The following is a 10,458-nucleotide window of genomic DNA, read 5'->3' as shown; positions in this document are numbered from 1 at the left end:
TTTCAGTCAATGTTTGGAGCTGGCCCCCACTCACAAGATGTGGAAGCAGATAGCATTGTTTCTGTCAAATGGTAATTGATGTAGATTTAATCCAGAAAAAATAACAGTTTGAACTATGCAGTGCAGGTAATTGGAATCAGGGTGTGCTGATGATCCTGGAGCCAAGGATTCTGGAGTCAGAGGCTTCAAAGGCTTTATTGGTTTATTGTTGTCACATGTACGGAGTTTTGCATGCCATCCACACAGATTATTTCATTACACAGTGCATTGAGGGAGTACAAGGGAAAACAATAACAGAATGCAGAGGAATATTGTGAGGTCAAAACAATGTGGGTAAATAAGATGGACTCTTGACCTCACAATTTACCTCGTATTGACCTTGCACCTTATTGTGTGCCTGCACTGCACTTCCTCTGTAACTGTAACACCTTATTCTGCATTCTGTTATTGTTTTACCTTGTACTACCTCCATGCACTATTACAGTGCCAGCGACCTGGGTTCAATTCCCGCTGCTGTCTGTAAGGAGTTTGTACGTTCTCCCTGTGTGTCTGCGTGGGTTTCCTCTGGGTGCTCCGGTTTCCTCTCACATTCCAAAGACGTACGGGTTAGGAAGTTGTGGGCATGCCATGTTGGCGCTGGAAGCGTGGCGACACTTGCGGGCTTGACCCCAGAACACTCTATGCAAAAAAGATGCATTTCACTGTGTGTCTCGATGTACATGTGACTAATAAGGGTATCATCTTATAAAGAAATGATCTGTATGGACGGTATGCAAGACAAGTTTTTCACTGTACCTGAATCCTGATGAAGGGTCTTGACCCGAAACGTCAACTGTTTATTTCCCTCCATAGATGCTGCCTGACCTGCTGAGTTCCTCCAGGTTTTATGTGTATTGCTCCAGATTTAAACATCTGCAGTATCTCTTGAGTCTCCATTTCACTGTACCTCCTGCCCGATGGTAGCTGCGGGAAGATGGCATGGCCTGGATGATGGGGATATTTGATGATGGATGTCGTCTTTTTAAGGCAGCGCCTCCTGTAGCTATGACCGATGGTGGGGAGGGATGTGCCCGTGATGTACTGAGCTGAGTCCACCGAACTCTCGTAACTTCATGAGGTAATGCACAAGTGGCGGCTTGGCACGGACTCAGACCTGTAGCTCTGTGGGTTGAACCCTCCCCTTTGAGTGAGAAGTTGTGGGTTCTAGTCTCCCTGCAGCAGTTTAAGTGCAGAAATATAGGCCAGTGCCTCCAGTGTTGGTTCAGGAAGCATACTGTATGGTTGGCATTCCAGATCGTTGACCTTTCCATTCGTGACAGCTGTGTCTTCAACAGCCTGAGCCCTGAGCTTTGGAATCCCTTTTCTGCTTCCCTCCTCTTCTTTAAATTAGTATTGGTTTATTATTGTCTCTAGTACCGAGGTACAGTGAAAAACCTGTCTTGCATACCGATTGTACAGATCAATTCATTACACAGTGCATTGAGGTAGTACAGGGTAAAACAATAACAGAATACAGAGTAAAGTGTCACAGCTACAGGGAAGTGCATTGCAGGTAGACAATAACGTGCAAGGTCACAACAAAGTAGATTGTGAGGTCAAGAGTCCATCTCATCACGTAAGGGAACCGTTCAACAGTCTTATCACCGTGGGATAGAAGCTGTCTTTGAGCCTGGTGGTATGTGCCCTCAGGCTCCTGTATCTTCTGCCTGATGGGAGAGGGGAGAAGAGAGAATGACCCGGGTGGGTGGGGTCTCTGATTATGTTGGCTGCTTCACCAAGGCAGCGAGAAGTACAGACAGAGTCCATGGAGGGGAGGCTGGTTTCCGTGATGTGCTGGGCTGTGTCCACAACTCTCTGCAGTTTCTTGTGGTCCCAGGCAGAGCAGTTGCCGTACCAAGCCAGATAGGATGCTCTCTATGGTGCATCGATAGAAGTTGGTGAGTGTCCAAGGAGACGTGCCAAATTTCTTCAACCTCCTTATCTCTGTTCTAAAGGGATGTCCTTCTATTCTGAGGCTGTGCCCTCTGGGCCTAGACTCTCCCACTACTGGAAACATCCTCTCCACATCCACTCTATCCAGGCCTTTCAATATTCCATTCAATATTTGTTTACTTGTCCGAGTGTCTTTTAAACATCGTAATTGTACCCACCTCTACCACTTCCTCTGGCAGCTCATTCCATATATTCACCACCCCTTTTGTGAAAGAATTGCCCCTCAGGTCATCTTTAAATCTTTCCCCTCTCACCTTATACCTATGCCCTCTAGTTTTAGACTCCACTACCCTGAAAGAGACCATCCGCTTTATCTATGCCCCTCACGATTTTATAAACCTCCTGTACTCCAGGGTAAACAATCCCAGCCTATCCAAACTCTCCTTGAACCTATGCCGTCTAGGTTTAGACTGATAAAAAGAAAAATAAATCTCACCTGTCCTTGGAAATATTGCCAAAGAATTTTTTTTATATTGTGTTCAGTTCTGGTCACCTCTTTATAGAAAGGATGTGGAAGCGTTAGAGAGTGTGCAAAGGAGATTTACCAGGATGTTGCCTGGGTTGGAGAGCATGTCTTATGAGGATAGGTTGAGTGAGGTAGGGCTTTTCTCTTTGGAGAGAAGGATGATGAGACGTGACTTGATAGAGATGTACAAGATGATAAGAGGCATAGATCAAGTGGACAGTCAGAGACTTTTTCCCAGGGTGACAATGGCTACAATAAGAAGACACAATTTTAAGGTGATTGGAGGAAGGTATAAGGGGGATATCAGGGGTAAGTTTTTTAAACAGAGAGTGGTGGGTGTGTGGAACGCACTGCCGGCAGAGGTTGTGGGGGCAGATACATTAGGGACATTTAAGAGACTCTTAGAAGGACACATGAATGATAGAGAAATGGAGGGCTATGTGGGAGGGAAGGGTCAGATAGATATTAGAGCAGGATAAAATGTCGGCACAACATTGTGGGCTGAAGGGCCTGTACTGTGCTGTAATGTTCTATGTTCTATATACCCACACCGAGATTGCAGATGGGACCTTCGGTTAACATTGCACCTCTGATGCTGTGGCACTCTCTATGCAACGCACTTAAGTTTGAGCTTGGGTTTGTGCTCACATCTCTAGTGTGGGGCAAACCCAGAACCTTGTGTCTCAGAGGCAGGAGCATTACCAACAAGCAGGTTTTAAGGATGAGAATGCAAGGAAAAAGACAGTGAGTTTAGGTCAGCAGTTTAGAAGCTGAGCCACAATGAGGTTGTAAATTTCTTGACACATGCCGTCCTCTACATTGATGAACCCCTGGAGTGTAACTTAGGCGCCACCCTGTTACCACTTCATCAATGGTTGGAAACTCTAGCCTTCATCAGTATTGTGTCGGAGAGCACACCCTGGCACAGGTGTCCAGTAATATGGCATAAACACAGTTTAGCAGCCTTAGCAGGAGGACTTATCAATTTCCTGAAAAATGTTTTTTGATAAAGAGTCTGATAATGCGACGAGTTGGAACTGTAAGCAACACATGGGCATTTTGTGGCAGTAATCTAACACCAGAATGCACACTTGGTAAGGCGAAAAGCAAAGCCAATTCCTTTCAGAAACAATTGGAATTGGGCAGGGCAGGGGAAGAGGTGATTGTCAGGCTCTTCAGGAACGCAGTCCAAAACTCACCTTCCTCAACCAAAGTCGAGTTTATTGTCATATGCACAAGTACATAGGGTAATAAGGTGGTGCAGGCAAATTCATTGGGGGCTTTTTAGAGGGGCTTGGATGGACACATGAATGAGAGGAAAATAGAGGGATATGGACATTCTGTAGGTAGGAGGGATTAGCCATGTCGGCACAACATTGTGGGCCGAAGGGCCTGTTCTGTGCTGTACTGTTCTATGTTCTATGTACATGTATGAACAGGTGCAATGAAAAACTTACTTGCAGCATCATGTAAGCAGGATTCGCAAGAAAAACATAAATTAAACATAAATTACGCACATTTTTTAAGAAAAAACACAGAACAAAAAAGGTCCATTTTAATGCAAAATGATCAAAGTGGTCATAGTTTTACAACACAATAGTCGTTAGGGTTGTGGCAGTTAGTTCAGGAACTGAATGAAGTCCTGAAGTCCCACACCACCAGGTTCAGGAACAGCTACTTCCCTTCAACCATTGGGTTCTTGAACCAACCGGCACAACCCTAATCACTTCGGGTCAACAACACTATGACCACTTGATCACTTGCGCTCAAATAGACTTTTTTTTGTTCTAATTGTAAAAATTATGTATAACTTATGTCTAATTTTTGTTTTTCTTGTGAATGCTGCTTATCTGATGCTACGTGCCTGTGATGCTGCTGCAAGTAAGTTTTTCATTGCACCTGTGCACACATGGACTTGTGCATTTGAAAATAAACTCAACTTTGACTTTGACTTTGACTTTGTCTTGAATAGCACTCCTGGACAGCCTTCACTGTTTTCTTTCTCTCTGAATTGAGTTCATCCAAATTTCTGCGCATGTCCCTTCACATATCGGGGTCCCATTCACCCATCCCCTGCACTCACTGATCTACATTGGCTCCTGTTTAAGCAGTTGCTTAAGTTTTAAATACGCACCCACCTGCACAAATCCCTCCGTGATATGGTTCCTTTCCACCTCTGCAGGCTCCAGCAGCCCAGCAAGACCACCATCGGTGGTTGCGCTTTCAGCAGCCTGGGCCCTAAGCAGTGGAATTCCCTTCCTGCTGTTTCCTCACCTGAAGCGTTAAATGTTTCTCTTCCCACAGGTGCTGCCTGACCTAAGTTTATCGAGTATCTTCAGAATCAGAAATCAGAATCAGATTTTATTATCACTGGACTAATATGACAGGAAATGTATTGTGTTGCGGCAAGCAGTACAGTGCAAAGACATAAAATTACTATAAATTACAAAAATAAATAAATAGTGCAAAACAAAGGAATAACGAGGCAGTGTTCATGGGTTCACGGACCGTTCAGAAATCTGATGGCGGAGGGGAAGTAGCTGTTCCTGAATCATTCAGTGTGGGTCTTCAGGCTCCTGTACCTCCTCCCCGATGGTAGTAATGTGAAGAGGGCATGTCCCAGATAGTGAGGGTCCTTAGTGATGGATGCCACCTTCTTGAGGCACCGCCTCTTGAAGATGTCCTGGATGGTGGGGAGGGTTGTGCCCGTGATGGAGCTGGCTGGGTCTACTACCTCTTGCGATCCTGTGCGTTGGAGCCTCCACACCAGGCGGTGATGCAACCAGTCAGAATGCTCTCCACCGAACATCTGTAGAAATCTGTAGAAATGTTCTGTTTTTATAGCAGGTTTCCAGCATTTGCAGCTATTTTGCTGTCTCCGTGCCTCTCTCCTCCCGTTAAACACACTCCTTCAAACCTCCATCCTTGACCTAGCTTTTGATCGCGAGGCTACATGTAGTTGTAAACAATGCAAGAGTATTGGAAAAAAGGGTAATACTAGGGGCGCACGTTATAAGATGGGAGTACAATGACATAGGACATGGAACCTGTGTACAGAGGAGGCACAAGAGACTGCAGATGCTGGAATCTGCAGACTGTTTGTTGCTCATAGAACAGTACAGAACAGGAACAGGCCCTTCGGCCCACCATGTCTGTGCCAACTATGAAGCCAAGCAACTAATCCCATTTTACGCCACATGCTCTCTATCCCTCCATTCCCTGCCTGTTCTTGTGCCTGTCTAGATGCCTTTTAAGCATGTTGTGCCAAACTAATTGAACTCGTAATTAAATGCGTAACTAAACTAATCCCATCTGCCTACACAACGTCCACATCCCTCCATTCTCTGCACATTCATGTGCCCATCTAAGAGCCTCTTGAGCACCTCTATCGTATCTGCCTCCACCACCACCCCTGGCAGTGTGTTCCAGGCACCCACCACTTTCTGTGTAAAAAGACTTGCCCCGCACATCTCCTTTAAACTTTCCCCCTCTCACCTCTAAGCCATGCCCTCTGGTATTTGACATATCCACCCTGGGAAAAAGACTCTACCCTGTCTACACCGCTCATAACTTTAACATTTTATATACTTCCATCAGGATTCTACTTGGAGACAATTAGTCTTGGCAGTACAGGAGATGCAATGAAAGCTCTTACAATGATGTCTGAAAGATTATGACTTACCCATTGGAATGAGATCAGTTTGCTTCTACAGGGGGCCCCTTCAAATACCAAACTACATTGAACATAAAACAGTAAAGCACAGGAACAGGCCCTTTGGCCCGCAATGTTGTGTCGAACTAATTAAGCTAATGATGCCTAATTACACTAATCCCTTCTGTCTGCACAATGTCCATACCCCTTCATTCCTTGCATGTTCATGTGCCTATCCAAGAGCCTCTTAAATGCCCTCATCGTATCCGCCTCCACCACCACCCCAGGCAGCGCATTCCAGGCACCCACCACTCTCTGCGTAAAAAAACCTGCCCCGCACATCTCCTCTGAACTTTCTCCCTCTCACCTTAAATGCATGCCCTTTGGTATTAGACTTCAACTCTGGGAAAAAGATACTAGCTGTCCACACTGTCTATTCCACTCATAATTTTATAAACCTCTATCAGGTCTCCCCTCAGCCTCCGACGCCTCAGAGGAAACAACCCATGTTTGTCCAACCTCTCCCTATAGCACCTGCCCACTAGTCCAGACAGCATCCTGGCAAACCTCTTCTGCACCCTCTCCAAAGGCTCTATATCATTACTATAACGGTAAATTCTTTACCCTAAAGAGACTGGAAGGGACAGATAGACTGCTTATAATAAGGGACTAGAATAATTAGCAGGCTTTGCCAAATCTTTGCATGGAAGCACAGTTTAAAAATAAATCAGACTTAATTATTTAAAGAGTTTGGGGATAATAAATTAATTGGGATAATTTAACCCTCAGTCATTCATTGGTGTGAAGTTGGAGCATTGTACATTGCCCCATACAGTGTCTCTCACCCAACACCCCCTTCCTAATATCACCATCTGTGGCTCCACATCAATTTTACTTTGAAAGCACTCCTGTGAAGCACCTCATGATGTTTTGCTAAGATAAAGACAGAATTAATGAGCAACTAATTAATAATCACTCCATCAGAGGCTGTATGCTTACCTCACTTTGGGTGTAAGGATCTTGGTTACAGAGACCCGAGAATTGTTCCAGCAGGTATCCATCTAAAATATTAACTTGAATTCCCTCTTCGTAAATGTTGGCGGAAACTTTGGAATTTTCTGCTTCTATTACACTGGGATTGTTGTCCTGAGAACAGAGGAGATTGAAGGCAGATTTAGTAGTTAGATTTACATAGAACATAGAATATTACAGCACAGTACAGGCCCTTCGGCCCACAATGTTGTGCCGACATTTTATCCTGCTCTAAGATCTATCTAATCTTCCCTCCCCCTTACCCCTCCATTTTTCTATCATCCATGTGCTTATCTGAGTCTCTTAAATGTCCCTAATATATCTGTCTCTACCAGCAGCCCGGCATCACATTCCACGCACCCACCACTCTCTGTGTAAAAAAAACAACCTCTGACATCTCCCTTATACCTTCCTCCAATCACCTTAAAATTATGCCCCCTCGTCTTAGCCATTGTCACCCTGGGAAAAAGTCTCTGGCTGTCCACTCGATCTATGCCTCTGATCATCTTGTGCACCTCTATCAAGTCACCTCTCATCCTCCTTTGCTCCAAAGAGAAAAGACCTGGCTCGCTCAACCTATCCTCATAAGTCATGCTCTCCAATCCAGGCAGCATCCTGGTAAATCTCCTCTGCACCCTCTCTAAAGCTTCCACATCCTTCCTTTCATGAGGCGACCAGAACTGAACACGATATTCTAAGTGTGGTCTCACCAGGGTTTTTAGAGCTGCAACATTACCTCGCGGCTGTTGAACTCAAAACCCCGACTAATGAAGGCCAACACACCATACGCCTTCTTAACAACCCTATCGACCTGCACGGCAACCTTGGGGGATCTATGGACTTGGACCCCAAGAACCCTCTGTTCCTCCACACTGCTAAGAATCCTGCCATTAACCCTGTATTCTGCCTTCAAATTCAACCTTCCAAAGTGAATCACCACACTTTTCCGGGTTGAACTCCACCTGCCACTTCTCAGCCCAGCTTTGCATCCTATCAACGTCCTGTTGTAACCCTTGACAACTTTCTACACTACACAACACCACCAGCCTCTGTATCATCTGCAAATTTACTAATCCACTTCCTCATCCAAGTCACTTATATAAACCGCAAAAAGCAGGGGCCCTAGAACAGATCCCTGTGGAACACCACTGGTCACCGACCTCCAGGCAGAATACGCTCCATCTACCACCACCCTCTGCCTTCTATGGGCGAGCCAATTCCGAATCCACACAGCCAAGTTTCCCTGGATCCCATGTCTCCTGACCTTCTGAACGAGCCTATCATGGGGAACGTTATCAAACACCTTACTAAAATCCACGTACACCACATCCACTGCCTCTACCCTCATCAATGTGTTTGTCACATCCTCAAAGAATTCAGTCAGGCTCGTGAGGCATGACCTGCCCCTCACAAAGCCATGCTGACTGTCCCTAATCAGCCTATGCTTCTCTAAATGCCCATAAATCCTGTCTCTAAGACTCTTCTCCAGTAATTTGCCCACCACTGAAGTAAAACTCATTGGTTGTAATTCCCAGGGTTATCTTGAACAAAGGAATAATATTTGCCACCCTCCAATCATCTGGTACTACTCCTGTGGCCAGTGAGGACACAAAGATCATCGCCAAAGGCTCAGAAATCTCTTCCCTCGCTTCCCGTAATATCCTGGGATGTACCCCGTCCTGCGCCCAGAACTAATGATTTTCAATAGTTCCAGCACATCCTCCTCCTTAACATCGACGTGTTCTAGCTTATCAGCCTGTCTTGCGCTGTCCTCACAAACATCAGGGTCTCTCTCATAGGTGAATACTGAAGCAAAGTATTCACTAAAGACCTCTACTACCTGCTCCGACTCCAGGCACATGTTTATCCCTAATCAGTCCTATCTTCATTCTAATCATCCTCCCGTTCTTCACATACAAATAGAATGCCTTGGGGTTTTCCCGAATCCTACTCGCCAAGGCCTTCTCATGCCCCCTTCTAGCTCTCCTAAGTCCATTCTTAAGCTCCTTCCTGGCTACCTTGTAATTCTCTAGAGCCCTGTCTGATCCTTAGTTCCTGAACCTTAAGTAAGCTTCTTTCTTCCTCTTCACTAGATATTCCACATCTCTTGTCAACCATGGTTCCTTCACTCTACCATCCTTTTCCTGCCTCAATGGGACAAACCTATCCAGAACCCCCTGCAAGTGATCTCTAAATGACCTCATTTCCATTGTGCATTTCCCTGAGTACATCTGCTCCCAATTTACACACCCAAGTTCCTGCCTAATAGCATTATAATTCCCCCTCCCCCAATTAAATACTTTCCCATACCGTCTGCTCCTATCCCTCTCCAAGGCAAGGGTAAAGGTCAGGGAGTTGTGGTCACTGTCTCCAAAATGCTCACCCATCGAGAAAGCGGGCTTATTGGTGGGGCCCCCTAACCCACCGATTGATCTTAAAAGAATGAGAACTTGCTTCCAGACCAGAACTCCCAAATTTGAGGAACCACAGAGTCTTTGCATGTTGCATGGAAAATTCCAGAATCAGGTTCAATTGTAACCTTTAAAAGTTTGTTGGGTAAATACTTGAAGGGGGAAGTTATACAGCACAAAAACAGGCCCTTCGGCCCGCTGAGTCTGTGCTGACTTTTAATCACCCATTTACACTTATCCTGTTTTATTCTTCCCACATTCCCGTCAACCCCCGACCAACTACTCACCAACACGATAGGCCAATTAACCTGCCAACCTGCATGTCTTTGAGGTGTGGATGAAAACCGGAGAGCCTGGGAGAAACCCACGTGGTCACAGGGAGAATGTGTAAACTCCACACAGACAGCGCCGGAGGTCAGGATTGAACCCGGGTCTCTGGCGCTCTGGGGAAAAAAGAAGGAAGCTGGACTGAGTGGAGAACTCTTCCAAGTTGCCAGCACACTGACACACTCGCTCAGCATGGCATTGCAATGCCAGAATGGATGATTTGTCACGGGACCTAGTTCAAGGTCATTTATTGACACGGGCATACATACCCAGGGTATAAACACCATGGAAATTAGCTTTTTGTAGCAGCAGCTCAGTACATTCCAGACATGACAAACATAAATTAACATAAATTACGCATAATTTACACGACAAAATAAACAGAAATAAGCATAACGATATTAGTGCAAGTTGAGGGTAATATTGTCTAAGGTAGTGTTGGGGTTTTTCAGATGGGTTCAAGAACCTGACGGCAGTGAGGAAGAAGCTGTTGTTGAACTTTGAGGTGTGGGTCTTCAGGCTCCTGTACCTCCTGCCTGATGGCAGCATCGAGAAGAGGGCATGGCCCGGATGGTGGA

At 45.5% G+C, this 10,458-nt stretch overlaps 1 long non-coding RNA gene across 1 annotated transcript; it reads right to left on the bottom strand.

Annotated features, from left to right (window-relative positions):
- Window positions 1-287: 287 nt before the first annotated feature.
- LOC127572001 (uncharacterized) lies at window positions 288-10,020 on the bottom strand. The gene is made up of 3 exons (XR_007956547.1): window positions 9,841-10,020; window positions 7,110-7,256; window positions 288-678 (listed from the first exon to the last, which is right to left on the bottom strand). It is a non-coding gene; the product is annotated as an uncharacterized LOC127572001 (long non-coding RNA).
- Window positions 10,021-10,458: the final 438 nt, after the last annotated feature.

This window comes from Pristis pectinata, chromosome 6 (assembly GCF_009764475.1).
Source record: "Pristis pectinata isolate sPriPec2 chromosome 6, sPriPec2.1.pri, whole genome shotgun sequence".
Classification (NCBI taxonomy): domain Eukaryota; kingdom Metazoa; phylum Chordata; class Chondrichthyes; order Rhinopristiformes; family Pristidae; genus Pristis; species Pristis pectinata.
Note: the sequence above shows the minus strand (reverse complement) of the source record. Positions and strands in the feature narration are given on the sequence as shown.